Below are 17,524 nucleotides of genomic sequence, written 5' to 3' on the forward strand. Positions count from 1 at the left end.
TATCTCATCTATGCTTAATCACTACCAACTTTAGGACAGGAAGAAGAGTGAGGACCAAGATGGGATCCAGGTGTATTGGGTAATAGTTTTATTTATAGGCAATTAGCTGGCTCACCCAAAGCCGGCTAACCAAAAGTTGGCTCACTTAAGCAAAAGGCAATCGAGTGCACAGATTTTGGAAGCTCACAAAATCAATGCGGACAAGGTGCGGGAATGAATAGAAAGGGAGAAATATTGGTCGAAAACAAAGATACAAGACAAAAAATTAAAAAAAAACAAAAATAAAATAAAAACAACAACAACAACAACAAACAAAACCCAAGTAAGCAAAAACCAAAGCCAAATACTTGTTTTGTTGAGAAACTAGTTTAAAAATAACTTATATGTTTGGTTTTGGCAGGGATATATCTAATCCAAACCCAGCTTATGTCCTGCAGTGGATGGTTGATAAAGATTCCAATTGTTTTTGAAATTAAGAATCATTGGGGCGCCTGGGTGGCGCAGTCGGTTAAGCGTCCGACTTCAGCCAGGTCACGATCTCGCGCTCCGTGAGTTCGAGCCCCGCGTCGGGCTCTGGGCTGATGGCTCAGAGCCTGGAGCCTGTTTCCGATTCTGTGCCTCCCTCTCTCTCTGCCCCTCCCCCGTTCATGCTCTGTCTCTCTTTGTCTCAAAAATAAATAAACGTTAAAAAAAAAAGAGTCATCAGGAAGGTGGGTGGGGGCATGGGTGAAATAGATAAAGGGGATTAAGGGCACTTTTGTCGTGATGAGCACTGCATAATGTATAGAATTGTTGAATCACTATATTGTACTCTTGAAACAAATATAACACTGCATGCTAATTATATTTCAATAAGAATAAAAGAATCACCAGATAAGACTGAGGAAGAGAAATATTTCTTAGAACTAAACAAAGCTAAACACATGAAAATGTACTTGAGGAGGTGGAAGAAATCCTGACGACTGAGAAGAAAAATAATATAGGCTACTAGTATACGCAGAAAATATGAGACCATAATTTCCCCTCTCTCTTTTCCTCTCTCCCTCCCCCCTTCTCTTTTCTCTGTCTCTGGTCCCTCTCTTTCCTAATTTCTTCCTAGAGTAGAGATAGGGACAGACTGGTTAGTTAGGGAACAAGAAGGCTGGAGTTTGCTGGTGACTGGGTGGGAAGGCACATTATGTTCAAAGACCTGGTTAGGGAATAGAAAGCCTACAGAATTACTTCCTAAGAGGATCCCACCATCTGGTAGTGCTACTAAACGTCTGGAGCCAGTTTCAAGCCCCAGCTGGGTCTAACTGCAAAATAAGAGACGCTGAATACCTCGGCCTGGGGGTGGTAACTGCATTGGGTGATGCAGTGACTGAAGCCGATCTGAATTACCCAGAGAGGTGCTACCTCTTATCTGTGTCTGCTTTCTTTTGCTAGCAATTGGCTATCACCTTTTAGAGGATTAAAATTAACCAGCAAAGTAAAAGGGTCATCTGCACGAAGGTAGAATTTTGATTTTTTTTAATGTTTATTCATTTTTGAGACAGAGAGGAGGGACAGATAGGGAGACACAGAATCTGAAACAGGTTCCAGGTTCTGAGCTGTCAGCACAGAGCCCGATGCGGGGCTCGAACTCACGACCTGCGAGATCATGACCTGAGCCGAAGTTGGACGCTTAACGGACTGAGCCACCCAGGCGCCCCTAGAATTTTGAAATAGAAACTGTAACTCAGTGGTAGAGTTGGCTAAGGCAGTGGAACCCTGGCTGTTGGAACACACCCAGGCACTACAGTTTTTCTGTCTCCTGCACTGGGGCTCAAGACTGAACACTAGATAATATTTGAAGGATGTGATGTGGTGGTTGACTGGCTGCAAAATTTTTCTTCCGGTTGGGCGCGAGGTCTGACCTGGCCCACTGGATACCTGTGCTTATTTCTACCCCAACACTGCCCATGCAGCTGCAGACACCCTCCGCTGGGTCAGAGGAAAGGCCCTTCTCTTTACCTTTCCACCTTCGTCTGCGGGAGCGTCGAGGGAAGAACAATTAGTGGCTTCCTAAAAAGCTGTCTTTCTGCTCTCGCACATTATTCAAGCTGATTATTCTCACGAGCAATGCTTCGTCAAGCACAAGTGGGTTAGAATGTGTTGAGTGAGCCGAAGTCTCTCCCATTTGAAATATTAGGCTTGTAAAATCAGGAGTGGTTTAATTTGATCCTGGCCTACCATCAAAGCGGAGCGTCTCGTTTCCAAAACTGTCGGTTTGAGTAGAGGAAAAACCGGAGACAGAAGAGGCAATGCCCTGTACTACAAAATCTGGAACATATATAATGGTTCCGTCTTCGTTACCGTGCAGTTTAAATGATTTTATTTTAGTTGTGAGAATGGTTCATGTTCATGGAAGACTACGTGGAAAAGACAGAAGAATAGAAGGGAGAAAAGAAATGAGGCGCCTAGAACTTTGTCAGGCATTTCCGGTTAGTACTGATGTTTCACTCTCTTTCTTTTTTTTAATGTTTATTTTTGAAGGAAAGAGAGAGAGAGAGAGAGAGAGAAAGAGAGCATGAGAAGGAAAGGGGCAGAGAGAGAGGGAGACACACAATCCGAAGCAGGCTCCAGGCTCTGAGCTGTCAGCACAGAGCCCGACTCGGGGCTCGAACTCACGAGCTGTGAGATCATGACCTGAGCCGGAGTCCGGCGCTCAACCGACTGAGCCACCCAGGCACCCCTTGATGTTTTACCTTCATTCTTTGCATGCAGTGTGCTGTAAATCTTGATTATGATGTCATCAAATACTGCCCATGAACTCCTGGAGGTGTATCAAGAGAGCAAGGGGCGCGTGGGATGGGAAGTTCCCCATCTAAAGCTAATATTATGAATGTCACGACAATCATAAACAGAAAGAAAAAACTTCGTGGAAAAAATTCCAACTATTAACGTGTCTCAGCTGTGTTTTTTTCCCCCTGAAATACTCCTCCTTCTTCTATGTGTTTTCCTTCTCACTGCTGGTGTGCCCTGAAATGTCACGTTTTGTGATCATGCTTACTTCTGTGGCATGGATCATTTAGCTGAGAGATGCTCAGAGCTGGGAAATCGTTTCCAACCTGGTACAATTTGGGTAACCACAAAAATGTTTTGTTTAATATTTTAATACCTAACTCTTATTGATGGGGACGGTCAATGGTTAGAAGTATGCTTTTACAGTTGCCTCTCAAGTCCGGTGACACGCAGGTGCTGGTTCTCCCACAACAGGAGGGTTCGCCATCATTCTGACCTTGAATGAAACTGGGTGGATACTGGGGACGCAGTTGGGAGCCAGGAAACACAGAACAGACCCAATCAGCCCAAGGCTCAAACTCACAAAGCTATCCCAACTGGTGGCGTTCTAACCAGCTGATCCGTAATGACACTTCTCCTCTGTCCCTCGTACCATCTGGGCATGCCTTGCTGTAAAAGACAGAGGGGTCACCATGATGCATTGTGTGCGTGGATGTGACACAGAACTTGGTGGGGGTGGCCGTTCCCAAGATTCGGTGGCACGTTTAGAGAGCACCAACTTTCCAGAGAAAAAGTGACGACTGTTGGAAATGTTATAGGAACTCCAGAAGAACAGGAAAATCAGCTACATCTGTCGGAGGAACCAACAATATTGAAAACAAGGTAATGAAGAGGATGAGTGCTTTGGAAAGAGGCAACTTCTTAGGAAACCTCAATTCCACCAGCTCCTCCCAGGACATTTGCATTGTTTATATCGCTTGATATGCAAATCTTCCCCCCCCCCCCTTTCAGTTATTCAATATTTTGTTCTTGCGGTGTCCTCAGAGATGGTGATTCTTTGAAAATGACTTGAAAACAGGTCTAATTCCTCCCTGGCGGCCCCTCAGTGGCTATAAGTAACAAGCACGCTCCAGCATTGCCTTCTCCTCTCTTCTCTGTTCAGAATTCCTGGGAACGGGAAGCCATGGCAGGCCAGGGTGAGGGGAAGAAGTCCTGTTTCTCCCACAAGGGATCTGGACTTCAGTCCCTCGCCCTACGTTTCCCTCCACAACAGACATTTCAGTACAGGAGCTCAGAAACCCAGCAGTGATTAGGTGGGTGTTGTAAGCATTGCCCAGACCGGCACAAGCTGGAGATCCTGCCCTTGCTTCCAGGCTTCTGGGAGAAGAGGCATCCACGCATGTGCTCCTCAGTGGTTGGTCTGATGCTCGGTGTCCCCAAGAGCTATGCCTAATGGGTACCGTGAGGCCCAGAGAGCAAACCAGGCCTTGAACTGACCTACCTAGTTTTTGCGTAGTCATGCTTGGTTATCTCTTGCTCATTTGTAAAACTTGCCCAAACGGCCAGCCCAGCCCTGTGCTAGCTTTATGCAGATTATGGTGAGAATGGCCTCAGGACTTCACTTGGGTCTGAGTTCTAAAGTAAATAGAACGCCCACAGGGCCAGTGTGGTGGCAATAATAGTAATTATAAGGGAATAATTCTAGACAAAGGTGAAAATTCCAGCTGCCCTCACTACGTGGGATGTTTACTCCTTATTTCTCATCTTGCGCGGTGTTGTTTGTAATTTTGGTCAATGTCTTAGTCCCCTCAGGCCATAACAACACACTGTAGACTGGGTGGTTTAAGTGACAGAAATGCATCCTCTCACAGTTCTGGAGGCTGGGAAGTCCAAGGTCAAGGTGACAGCATGGTCAGTTTCTGGTTTGCTCTCTTCCTGTATCCACATGGTAGAGAGAGAGAGAGAGAGAGAAAGAGAGAGAGAGAGAGAAGCAAGCTTTCTGATGTGTCTTCTCATAAAGACACTAATCCCATGATGAGGGTCGCACCCATCTGACCTCATGTAAATCTAATCACCTCCAAAGGCCTCACCTCCAAATACCGTCACATTGAGGTGTAGGGCTTCAACATGTGAAATTTGGGGGACACTATAACTAGTGTGGATTAAAATCCATAGCATTCAGAAATACAGCAACTCTGTATATCCCCACATGCATTTCCCATCTTAATCTATTTGCATATAATGAGTAAACTCAAATATATGTCTATTAATGTTGACTTGGAGGACCAGCTATGAAGAGCTCATCAATGGAGGTTTGGTTCAGATTTTCACTGAGCAGTGTAACTTGTAAGCTAAAGTACAATTCTTTCTAGCACATGTTTACAGGATATGCAAGTGTCGAGGGGCAAGTATGCTCTGGAATTCACTACTGTGAATTGTATTTGTCCACACTAAGAGCAGTAAAAGGGTCAAGATAAGCAAACCACCCAACAAGATACCTATAACTGATAGCTTGGGCAGTGCCAGGTTCATAAATTTGCTTATTGTTATTATTATTATTATTATTATTACTCCTCATTGCTACAAATCTTCATTTGGTCTTCAACATTCACTCATGTATTCAACAAATGAATGATATGCCAGGCATTGGTGATAGAGCAAAGAACAAAGCTGCCTCGTGAAACTTACATTCCAGGAAACAGGCCATAAACAGGATAAGCAAGTAAACTATAAATGCTGAATAAAAAAGTGAAGCAGGGAAGGGAGACAGGAAGCAGGAAGGTGAAGGATGGGGTATGGTTTGCAATTTTGGATAGATTGGCCATGAAAGGCTCATGGAGAAAGTTACAGAAACAAAACGTAAAGAATGCAAGGGGTGCCTGGCTGGCTTAGTCAGTATAGTGGGTTCATCTCTTGATCTGGGGGTTGTGAGTTTGAGCCCCACTTTGGGTTGTAGAGATTACTTGAAAAAAAAAAAATCCCAGGGATGGTCAGATGGACGAATATCTGTGGGGAAAGCCTTCCTGGAAAAGGAAGTGTCAGCACAAAAGCCTTTGAAGGGGGTGTGGCCACAGCAGGGGGAGAGGAGATGAACTTGGGGGTAAGGAGGGAGTTAACCAGACAAGTGACATCGGAATCTGAATTACATCCGTTATTAAAAATCACTGCACGTATTTCCCTCAGATTTTAAAAATAAAGTCCAGGAGACTTAAACATACAAATAATTGTCAGATTATCTCGGTTCGAAATCCTTACATTTGAACCATTTTCCCTTCCATATACTGAAAATTAAAATCCATTGTTACTTTCTTTCTTTTCTATCACCCTAAAAAAACCTTTTTTTTTTTCCATCTTTTTCTCAGAATCTGGCCACCAACGGTAAATACAAGGAAGAAAATGTTTAAACACCAAATCTCTTTATCTCAGGGTATAATTTAGATGGAAAGACTTGTAATACAAAACTCTAATTAGCTTCATTGTAATAGATTAGGGCAAATGGTACTCATAAAAACAAGATTCCACTTGGGTTGATATCACTGTTCTTGTTGTGGCTGAAAGACATTTTGATTTATCATAGACAGATTGCCCAAGGCAGGTGTCAGATCTGAGGATTGTGATAGATGAAGAATCAGGAGTACTTCTGGGTGCTTTGAGAATCATACAATTCTCCTCTCCCTTTGCCAGCCCCCATCAGTCAGAGGTCTTTCTCAGATTGTAGTTATTTTTAACCAACTTTAAGTATACATATGTGTGTGAGTGTGTGTGTGTGTGTATAATCTCATCTGTAGTTATTTTTAAGCAGCTTCATATATCTATATCTATATATTTTATTTTATTTTTTAAATTTCATCCAGCTGTAAAAACACTTACTGGAAAAACTGCAAACCTAAGATAGAACATGAATGCAAGGTATAAAATGAAATAATATAGGCAAAAATACTCAGAAGAGAAAAAGTGATATTCAGATGTACAGCGGGAAAATGATATCCCTTTAAAGTCTCACCTATGTTGTGTGTCTGTAGCATCCATTTGGTGTCCTGATGTGTAAATCAGTTCTCTTGGGGTATAATTCCTGCTACCGGATCACTGAGCAGATTGGAGACATTCATAGAGTCAGACGAGTTAGATTGTTACATATTAAAAATGTAAAATTGTTTTGCCATTAGGATTTTGGTGTATGTCATGGATAGCAAAACATATATTATCAATAATTAAAACTATCTTTAGTATTCGCAGCGGTGCCTTGCAATTCGTAGGTAATGTTAACAAGACCCTTTAACACATTTTTTAAGGTTTTAAAAATTAGGTTTTATTACTGAAAAATTTTTATCTATATCCCCAAATAAGGATATTATCTTACAGAATCACATGTGATTATCCTAACCAGGAAGTTCACATGGGTGCATATCTATGGTTTAACACCCAGACCTTATTCATATTTCAGCAATTGTTCCATTACTGTCTTTTCTGGCAAAAGAAAAACTCCGGATAATGCATTGGGTTCAGATGTCAAGTCTCCTTACCTTCCTTTGACCTGGAACAGTTTGTCAGTGTCTCATGGGCCTTGTGAAGAGTACAGATCTTGTAGAATATCCCTCAATTTAAGAATGATCATTTTTTAGGTAAAAGCAAAAAAAAAAAAAAAAAAAAAAAATTCCAAACAAACAAACAACAACAAAACCCAGCATGTAACCATATAACACCATGTAACGTATGTAACACCATACAACATGCATTCAAAAGAAGGGTAAACATTTTATAAAAGCCCATGGTGTTTTACGTGCTTGTGCTGTTTTCTAAATCACTTGTCATGTAAGAGGCTTTCAGGCTTGGACTCTTACTTGGAGTCCCTAAGGAAAGAGGTTAAGATTTGTGCCTTTAATTGCAGTGACAATTTGATGGCTGTGATCAAATTCCAATCAGACGGGTTGAAAGTCAATGTTGTTGGGGTTGGCCATTCCTCACTGGCCTAACCTTCAAGACGCAGCATTTTCAGAGCTACACAAGCCCTCACTGGATACTGTGATTAAACGAAATCCAACCAGGAGCGCCTGGGTGGCTCAGTGGGTTAAGCATCCGACTTCCGCTCAAGTCAGATCTCAAGGTTTGTGAGTTCCAGCCCTTGCGTTGGGCTCTGTGCTGACAGCTCAGAGCCTGGAGCCTGCTTCGGATTCTGTGTCTCCCTCTCTCTCTCTCTCTGCCCCTCCCCTGCTCACATTCTGTCTGTCTGTCTCTCTCTCTCAAAAATAAATAAGCATTAAAAAAAATTAAAGAAAAAAAAAAGAAATCAAACCAGGAAAAACTTCATTGGTCACCGTTGCTTCTCTCATCACTGCGACTATACAGATCCTGTGGTCTCAGGAACTTTTCCACCTTCCCTGCTCAGGAGACTGTGGCCAGTTGATAGCAATGCTTTGCTGCCCCTCGGCAATCTGCTTGTGTTCCTGTTTTCAGCTCTCCTTCCCCTCATTGTGGTCATGGAAAAGGAAGTGTCACGTCTGCCTCAGAAGCAGGAAAAGTTTGCCAGCATCACTGGCCCAGAGTAGGCAAGTCCTGTGTAGGTGGTTTTGAAAACCTTAGCCCGGGCTGACTCTCAGGCGCTCCCAGCCTTTGCTTCCATGTTGCACAAAGATGAGGATTCTCCTGCAAGCCTCTCGAGAGTCAACAGTACGGGGTGGGGGGCTCAGCAACCTCCAGAGTCAACCAGAGTAACGTGAGAAGAGAACAGACAGGATGCCCAGACAGGACTGGCTCCGAGTTGCCAATGGAGCCGACAGAGCCTTTTAGGATGACCTTTCTTTTTAGGACTCTTTCTTTAGGATGTTCCTTTCTCCCTCCTTTCTTCACTGCGCATCCAAGGTCAAGAACCAATAATATCAGTAAAATGTAAAACACACACCAAATCCACGCAGGAACATAACCCGGGAGGAAATACACCCAAACGTGGGCTGTGATTGTCTTGACTGGCAGGAATTTATAAGAAGAAATTATAATAGAAAAGAGCTACCTAATAGTCTTTATTTTAGAACTTGATTTAAATGAGTGGCCATTGCTTCTGTTATCTAGAAATAATACTTAAAGATGGTGGAGTGTTATACTTCCATAGCATTACTTAAATAATTAATGAGGTTTTTAAAATTTTTTTTCTTTTTAATGTTTATTTATCTTTGAGAGAGACACACACACGGAGAAAGAGAGAGACAGAGTGTGAGCAGGGGAGGGGCTGAGAGAGGGAGACACAGAATCCGAAGCAGGCTCCAGGCTCCGAGCTGTCAGCACAGAGCCCGACGCGGGGCTGGAACTCACGAACAGCCAGACCATGACCTGAGCCGAAGCTGGACACCCAGCCGACTTGAGCCACCCAGGTGCCTCTTAATGAGGTATTTTAAACGAACCAAAGAAATAAAACTTGGATATGGGCCTCCACTATGCATAGACTCAAATTCCATTACTTGCACTTCAAAGGATAAATATTAATATTATTCTACCTGATCTGTCAACTAAAGGGTACTAATTAAGTATTCAGGTTATTTCCCCAAATAATGCCTAACAGGTATTTATACTTGGACAAGTAGGTTACTGAAAAAGTACTAGGGAGTTCTTACAGTCTTTAAACTCTACTAAACTCAGGTTTCTTTTTCTTTTTTTTTTTTTTTAAGCACCATACATTCTAATTACCTGAAAATCCTTTGAACCCTGTTAATTATAATAATATCATCTCAGTGCCCCAGGACAGATATTAAAGCAGGACATTTGGGGGTTATTCCTATAACACCCACATGTAGTTTCAGGTAAAAAGGCGGGACCAAGCTCGATCAGGCCAAAGAGATTTTCACGTTGAAGGCTGTGTCTTTATATACACACATACACCAAGTGTGTATCTTAATATGCCAATGCCTCCCATTTCTTTGGAGAGAAATAAAATGATGCTTTCTCTAAGGACTTATGAGCTAAGATAAGCAGTAGCTCATTTGTAATCTAGCCTGCTATAGTTCCTGTTCCTTGACTGGAAGATCATTCTGCGGCAAGTTCTCACTTAGAGTCTTTTATGCAACACCCACACAGGTAAAATGGAAACATGGTCAGCGTAGATTGCTAACTTTCAGCTTGATGGGCGAGGACGATGCACGCATGTGGATTTTAGTGCTGACCCTGCAAGAGGTACCAATGTCACAACCTGAGGCTCACTTTTCAGAGCTGTAAATGGAGTCACACCTGCCCTCTGTTGATACCGGGTTGTTATAAGATTTAAATGAGATAAGTTACATGAAAGCGCTATTGAAATATAAAGCAGACATGTTTTCCTTAAGGTACAGCAGAAGATATACTTAAGATTCTGTTTCTTTTATTTTTAAGTGTATTTATTTATTTTGAGAGAGAGAGAGAGTAAGAGCGCAAGCAGGGAAGGGTCAGGAAGAGAGGGAGAGAGAGTCCCAAGCAGGCTCCATGCTGTCAGCGAGGGGCCGGATGCAGGGCTCAAACTCACGAACCATGAGATCATGACCTGAGCCGAGATCCAGAGTTGGATGCTTCACTGACTGAGCCACCCGGGCACCCACTAAAAGTTCAGAGGATTAAAGTACATAACGGAATGTGATAAAATGATATAAAATTATAAAATATGGTCTGGATGACATCATATGCCATGTGCATATCCTCTTTAAGAGTCATAAAGGATGCCAGGTTCTTTCTGCCAAGTCTCTGAGTGACCACCATAGAGGCATCGGTGGCCTTTAAAGGAAGCTCCACCATCCCTCACAAAGGAAAAGTGACAATATTTCCTTTCAGAAGAATGAATTACATAACATTGTACGAGGCATAAATAAGACTTGTTTTGATGTTGGAAATAAATTACCATCTTTTTTTTTTTTAATTTTAAAGGAATTACAAACAGACCTAATTCTCTTTTCCATATTGCTGGATTTGATTTTATAATGTCATGTAAAAGATTTTTGCGTCTATGCTCATCAGGAATATTGGTTTACAGTTGTCTTTTCTTGTAATATCTTTGTCTGCTTTTGGTATCAGGATGACACTGGCCTCATAGAATGAGATGAGTATTGTCCCCTCCCCTTGGTAGAATTGGTGTTAATTCTTCCCTAAATGTTTGGTAGACGTCACCAGTGGAGAGCTAATTTCTTCCCTAACCAAGTCCAAGGTCCCAAGTCTTCCTACATTTCATGACAGCCAACTTCTGGCCTGCTCGCAGAGTGGGGTGAGCACACAGCAATGGCTTCTTTTCAAGAAAGGAGCTACTCCAGAGCACAGCAGATCTTTCTAGACGTCGGGGATCTTCAGGCCCGTCTTCCTAGCGGGCTATGGTTAGACCATAATCTTCCGATCTCACTCTGTGTTCCCTTCCCTTGAACTCTGCTGGTTTCACATTTACATTTTCCTTTCGTTTTTAAAAATTATTTATATATTTACTTATTTTTAAATTTATATCCAAGTTAGTTAACGTATGGTGCAATAATGCTTTCAGGAGTACAATCCAGTAATTCATCCCCTGCATATCACGCCCAGTGCGCATCCCAGCAAGTGTCCTCCTTAATGCCCCTTGCCCGTTTAACCCATTTTCCTTGCATTTCTATTTTTTGAAACAGCTTCAAAAGAATGAGTGTTAACTCTTCCTCATCTGTTTGGTAGAATTCCCTTGGAGAGCCATCCAGCTTTCTTCCTGCTTCAGTTTTTGTAGTTTATATGTTTCTAGGAATTTATCCATTTCTTCCAGGTTGCCCAATTTATTGACATACAATTGCTCATAATATTCCCTCATTGTTGTTTGTGTTTCTGCAGTGTTGGTGGTGATCTCTCCTCTTTCATTCTTGATTTTATTTATTTGGGTCCTTTCCTTTTTCTTTTTGATCAAACTGACTAGGGGTTGATCAATTTTGTTAATTCTTTCAAAGAACCAGCTCCTGGTGTCATTGATCTGTTCTACCATTTTGTTTTGTTTTGTTTTGTTTTGTTTTGTTTTGTTTTTGTTTTTGTTTTTTTTCCAGTAGCATTGATTTCTGCTGTAATCTTTATTATTTCCTGTCTTCTGCTGGTTTGGGGTTTTATTTGCTGGTCTTTTTCCAGCTCTTTAAGGTGTAAGGTTAGGTTGTGTATCTGAGAACTTTCTTCCTTCTTTAGGAAGGCCTGGGTTGCTATATACTTTCCTCTTATGACCGCCTTTGCTGCGTCCCAGAGGTTTGGGGCTGTGGTGTTGTCGTATTTTCGTTTCATTTTCTATTACCATGTGAGACAACATTAAACCTGGGCTACATTTGTTCTTATTGGATTTGATTTGTCATTTTATTGAATGTGATGCATCTGTCCTAAAGAACTTCTGCCTTGGGCTCTTGGAAAGGGGGTCTGTCAAAGGTATCCTCCATGGGGACCCCAGTTCATTCAGCAAAGTCACGGCTACTAATGTAATCCAAGTAGGTGGCATGTTAGCTAAACAGCAGAAAAGCACTTTCAGGCCGTATGTAGAAACTATAACTCAATCTCGATAAATCTAGATGATTACATGGACTGTAGTTCTATATCAAGGCTATTTCTACTATATAATTACTTAAAAGAAATCACTAAACCGTTATGATGGCAGTCTCATTATTTGGGGACTCAGCTAGACTTTTAACTTTAACAAACAAAAAAAGGACCTATAGCAAGATGGACGTAGGCTAAATGGTTTCTTTGAGCCAGCACTACGGACCTTAAGGGTAAATGCAGGGTTCTATAATTACATAATTCTTTAAAATTATTCCATTCCCAGAATTTTCCCCTCCTATTTTATCTTTTCCTATCAGTAAAAGCCCGTCATTCCTTTTTCAGTCCTGATTGTGACTTAAATTGTACATTATACAGGTTTTCTAAAGGGTGAGCCGATGCACATTCTAAAGTTATACAGATGTGAGGAAGCAAAGCATCTTATCTTTGTGACCTTTACGTGTGGTTAAAAAAAAGAACAGCTTTCCCCTCTCTTTGTGAAAAAGAATCTAATAGCCTGGCCTTTTCCCCCTCAATCAGAGGTTATTTTCTGGGCCACCAATCCAACTCTGAATAGTTGATATTCTTCAAAACTCTTAGTGAATAGAATCATTACTGATTGTTATTTTACATCTGTAGTTTCATTATCTGGTTTCCTCCACCTCCAACCAAAGCTTACAAAAATTTTTCTCCTCTGGTCTAGAATGTAGAGAATGGGATGTCATCTGGGCGAATAAAAAAATCATTTAAAATTTAAAAATCATTTAAAATCATTTAAAAAATCATTTTAAAATAAACTTGTTATTTTAGAATAATTTGCAAAGATAGTACAGAGGGTTTCCGTATACCCTTTACCCATTCCCCTGAATGTCAGCATGGTATGTTTGTCACAACTAAGAAACTGACATTGGTACATTTCTATTCATGAAACTGCAGACATTTTTTTTTCACCAGTTTTCCCACTAATGTTCTTTTTCTCTGCCAGGAATGCCTTTACAATGCCACATTGCATTTAGTAGTCATGTACCCTTAGTCTCCCCTGATCTGTGAAAGTTTTTCTGACTCTCTTCATTTTTCATGACCTTGACAGTTTTGAAGGGTGCTGGTTGGGTATTTTGTCGAATGCCCCTCAGTGGGAGTTTGTCTGATGTACAGAGGTGAAGTGCCAATCTCATTGTATCATATCAGGAGATACAAGATACCAATGTGGCTTACTGATAACATTAATCCCTTGACTATGATCATGTATACCAAGTTAATGTAATTATTTTTAATGGAAAAAAATAAAACTATCAACACAGACTCCAGAGATAGCAAAGTTACATATTTGCCAGCATGAACTTCACACATACAAAGAATTAAATATTAATTACAATAATTGCATAAAACATTCAGATAACGCTGCGCCCTTATTTCAGTGATATTTCCTTCTCTCCTTTAAATGAATTATTAAATGTATTACTTATCTTAAAATGTCTGTGCAGAGATTGCGTGAGAATGTGTATTAAGATTATTTCTGCGTTTCCTTTTCCATATTAAAGGAAAAAACTTCATACAAATAAAAATGTCAAATCACCTTCACAATAATGTTGAAGAAACATATTAAGAATCCCCAGACTATAGCAAGTCACTTCAGTTGCAATAATTTAGTGGATATGTATAATTATCCTCTGCTTTTCCAAAGACAATATTTTAAAATGTTTTTGGCATCACACCATAGGCTATATGGCATGCAATCTGAAATGGCACCTTGGTTGGGTTTTTTGCTTGTTCTTTTCATGTTTATTTATTTATTTTGAGAAAGAGAGAAAGTACGAGCAGGAGAGGGGCAGAGAGAGAGAGAGAGAGGGAGAGAGAGAATCCCAAGCAGGCTCTGCACTGTCAGCACAGAGCCTGACACGGGGCTTGAACCCATGAACCGTGAGATCACGACCTGAGTCGAAACCAAGAGTCAGACGCCTAACCAACGGAGCCAACCAAACACCCCTGAAATGGCACCTTTGTATAGAGTGAAATACTGAAAATTTGGTCCAGCATACTCATTTAATTTTCTGATTCAGCTCATTCAGATTTGTTATCTTAATGAGTAATACATCCTCAAGCTTTTAAACATTTTGTCTTAAGCACTTCATTTTCCCCAATGGCCAATCTCCTCAATTTTGTAGGCTATCAAGTAGGATATTCAAAAGTTTCCCCCAAGTTTTAATTTTTTTAGCTTGAAATAATTTCAGAAATGCAGGAAGTTGCAAAAACAATACAAAGAGTTCCTTATACAGAAACTGTTCCGTTTGCCCTTCAGCCAAATTACCCAGTTGTCAGCATTTTACTGTATTTGCTTCATTAGTCTGTGTGTGTGTGTGTGTGTATGTGTGCATGTGATATTTTTTTATACTATTTGAGAATAGATTGCAGGCATGTCCCCTTATCCTTCAACACTTCATTCAGTATATATTTCCCAAGAACAAGGGCATTGTCTTAAATAACCACAGCATAACTCATTAAAATCAGGAACTGAAATTAATAAATATTACCTAATCAACCCACTTTATTAAAACCTTGCCAATGATCCCCATAATGTCCTTTAGAGCAAAAATAAGATAAAATAGAAGAAAAGAATCTGGTCCAGGGTGCAATCTGGGATCATATACTGGCAAATAGCTTCAGCTTTTCTTTAATCTGGAGTAGATCCCCACTCTGTACATTCTATGACCTTGATATTGTTGACAAGTACAGGCCGGTTACTTTGCAGAATGTCTCTCAATTGGGCATATCTAATGTTTCTTCAGATTAGATTGAGGTTGTGCATTTTTTAGGATACCACTACAATGATGTCACGTTCTCGATGCATTCATTCAGAGGGCAGGATGTTAACCTGTCCCATTATGGGTGATGTTAATATTGGTCACTTTGTTAAGGTGGCGTCTACCCAGTTTCCCTCTATAAAGCTACTATTTCCCCTTTGTAATCAGTAAGTATCTTATGGGAGGATATTGCGAAATTATGTAGATATCCTATTCGTCACCAAACTCTCACTGGTAATTTTTATCATCCATCAATGATTCTTGCTTGAATTAACCACTCATTGCTTTGCTGTTTGTCCAATGATTTTTCTACTTCCATCATTTCTTCTACATTTATTTGTTGGTATTCTACTACAGTGAAGAGATTTTCCTTCTCATTCATTCATTCATTCATTTACTTACTTATAACGGTGGAGACTTGTAGATTCCTATCTCATTCAGCGGTTCACGATTTGTTATTAATATTATTTATTTCAACATTAAAATTATGCCAGAATTGGCCAGTGGCAATCCCTCAAGCTGTTTCATGCGTCCTTTTGATGTGGTCTTATCCTTCTTTGAACAAACACTTCTGTCTGATGCAAAATATTTCAGGCTCATCTTTTATTTTCTTTTCCAACCCTGGAATTGGCCATTTCTTCAAGGAGTCCTTATTCGTTTTAGTGGAGAATAACAGCTAAAAATATATGGTCACGAGGTGTGCTCACTGTTACTGGGTGTCTTTTCTTCTTAGTCATTTTAGCAGACAGAGCTAGGATGTGTGTGTGTGTGTGTGTGTGTGTGTGTGTGTGTGTTGCAGGTCGAGTTCCCTGGAAATCAAACCCTCAGACGGGCGCCTAGGTGGCTCAGTAGGTTAAGTGTCTGACTTCAGCTCAGGTCATGATCTTGCAGTTCATGAGTTTGAGCCCTGCGTCAGGCTCAGTGCTGACAGCTCGGAGCCTGGAGCCTGCTTTGGATTCTCTGTCTCCCTCTCTCTGTCCCTCCCCTGCTCACACTCTCTCTCTCTCAAAAATAAATAAACATTAAAAAAAAAAAAAAAAAGAACAGAAAAACACCCCGAGACAGACATTAGTGAGCAGAAAATTTAACAGGGAGCACTCTAGGGAGGAAATCCTCTGTATTGCAAGGGAAGCAGGATTGTGCAAAGGGAGAAACGGGCTCCGATGTGGTATCTACAAGGCCTCAGCTGACCCCAGGGGAGCGCTGATGCTGGATAGTCCTTCAGAGTTGTTCTGGGCGGGGGTGAGAGGTTCAGCCTTTATATCCTTCCATCCATCATTCAGTGGACACAGGCTGCCCAGAGAAGAGGTCATGAAGCCAGGCAATTCTGAAGAAGGCTGACAGCTGAGAGCTGTTAGTCAACAGCATTCCCTTGCATTTTTGGCAATAAATCCCACAGTCCTGAGAGGAGTCTGGGCAGCATGGAGTGTTCATGCCAAATCCACATACGTGCTTATCTCTATCGATCTGCCATCCATCCATTCATCCATCCATCCATCCATCTACTTACCTATCTTAAAGTCTATAGTGATACCTCCAATTTCAATCCAGCACCACAAGTCTCAGTCTGTAATTTCCCCTCTTTATTTGTAACTCCCATTTCTGATAATGGGAAGCCCGGCACCCACTGTCAATCTAAGCTCACTCCTGGAATTCACTGGAAGTATGGCCGAGCCACTATGAAACTGGCTGCTTAAGTTAACAAATGCTTGACTGTTCTGCCCCCCAAGGAAACTCTGGTTAACCTGATTGATTCACGAGGCTTTTTTTTTTTTTTTTTTTTTGCATAGTTGACGCATCAGCAACAGGACTAGCTATGACTGGAGCAAACGGGGAAGAATTCTTGCAGTTGAGCAGAAAGGACCAGGAGTGAAAGAAAGTAACCTCAGTGACAACACGCCCTGAGCTCCACTGCCCTGGTCGCGCTTCCATTGCCATTTGACCAACCTGTATCCCGTGAAGAGCCATGATTCTTGAATGCACATGCTCAGAAAGCAGGCTCCGCCTTTTCCTCCATATCCAATCAGCATATTCCATTCTACCTACGTACCCAATGACGTCATGACCCTTATGCTTAAATACACCCAGCCCCAACCCTTAGGGGAGGTGGCTTTGTGAAACTGTCTCTCCCCTTCTTGCTTGGCGCCTTGCAACGTATCTTTTTCTCTGCAAAAGGGCGGAGCGACCATGTCTGGTTCTTCCCCTCTGCTCAGTCGCAATTCCACTGCAAAAGCAAACCTACTAACCCGAGTTCAAAAACATTTTTTTAAGTGTATTTATTTCTTTTGGGAGAGAGTGAGAGGGAACAAGCAGGGGGCGGGCAGAGAGAGAGGGGGAGAGAGAGAATCCCAAGTAGGCTCCACGCTGTCAGGGCAGAGCCTCATCAACCGTGAGGTCCTGACCTGAGCCCAAACCAAGAGTCCAGCGCTTAACCGACTGAGCCATCTAGGCGCCCCTAGAGCTCAAAATTTGTTTAGAGCTCCTTC

The sequence above is a fragment of the Puma concolor genome, chromosome B2 (genome assembly GCF_028749965.1).
Source record: "Puma concolor isolate L17-30 chromosome B2, mPumCon1.1.hap2, whole genome shotgun sequence".
NCBI lineage: Eukaryota > Metazoa > Chordata > Mammalia > Carnivora > Felidae > Puma > Puma concolor.